This window comes from Leptodactylus fuscus, chromosome 4, assembly GCF_031893055.1.
Source record: "Leptodactylus fuscus isolate aLepFus1 chromosome 4, aLepFus1.hap2, whole genome shotgun sequence".
Lineage (NCBI taxonomy): Eukaryota > Metazoa > Chordata > Amphibia > Anura > Leptodactylidae > Leptodactylus > Leptodactylus fuscus.
The window spans coordinates 62,233,540-62,234,587 of record NC_134268.1 but is presented as its reverse complement, the minus strand read 5'-3'; the positions used below and the strand labels follow the sequence as shown (position 1 = coordinate 62,234,587).

The 1,048-nt window shown below is 37.0% G+C and overlaps 1 protein-coding gene across 3 annotated transcripts in view; it reads left to right on the top strand.

The window, feature by feature from the left end:
* The window catches only part of MAPRE2 (microtubule associated protein RP/EB family member 2), a 136,560-nt gene extending 135,888 nt beyond the window's left edge, over window positions 1-672 (top strand). For all 3 annotated transcript variants that reach the window (XM_075270559.1, XM_075270560.1, XM_075270558.1), the window contains one exon: window positions 1-672. This exon is cut by the window's left edge and continues 631 nt beyond it. The gene's annotated coding sequence lies outside the window, so the exon portion shown is untranslated.
* Window positions 673-1,048: the final 376 nt, after the last annotated feature.

Here is a 1,048-nt window from a genome sequence, read left to right as displayed (position 1 = left end):
ATATCCTAAATGGAAATACTTGCACTCAATATGTGAAGATCTGATCACAATCCGACATATAGCAAACGCGAGTTGTCTCCCAATATCAGAAGAATGCAGGAGATACATTTGGTCAAAGTAATGTATTTGTTCCTAGGTCTTCCATAACATCAGGATTTTCTCTTTCATCTCTTACAATAGGTGTAGGCAACCTTCACAATCCAGCTGTTGTAAGACTACAACTCCCAGCATGCATACTTGCTCTTGGAACTCCCATGGAAGTGAATGGAGCATGTTGGGAGTTGTAGTTTCACAGCAACTGGAGCGCTGAAGGTTACTGACCCCCTGTGCTACAAGATAAAACCTTAGATTTCTGAGCTGCATACCTTTTCCACCCCTAAAATATTCCACACTTCCTAATACAGCTCTATTGTTGATGAAATATGTGTTTTATTAATATTTTTTTTCATAAAAGTTTATTACATTTTTATTTTGTTATTGTCAGTAAGTAGTATATAGAGTAGTTCTGGGATGTTGGTGTCGGACTGAAGCATGCAGTGCTCATGCAGCAAAGGGCTTACTATTGAGGTACAAATGGGATATTATATGCAGTATATATGTTTTTCCTTTATTTTTATATAACATACTCAGTGGTTTTGTTATTTAAAGATCTTGAGTTTCTGAAGTCAAAAACTGTTCATTTTTCCTAAGTTTTTATCAAATATTTGCTGAATGCTCATGAGCCGCCAATATTCCCCAGACCGGTCCGACACTAGCTATTTGTTATAGGGTCAGGCTGAGAACTCATCTATTAAGTACAAATGTAACATCCGCTTTAACACCATAACATAGCAGTAACCTGAATTATTGAGATTTTTTTTTTTTGTCACTGCCAGGACACACAGAGCTAGGACACACGTAGAACCTGTCTTGCAAAAAAAAAAAGAATACAGTAACCTAACGTCTCTAGAAATACATACACTCACTTAATTGACATCCGCCTAAGCATACAATGCAGTAATTCAATGTCGACAGCAATATCCTACAATGAACTATGCTTCTCAAGCCG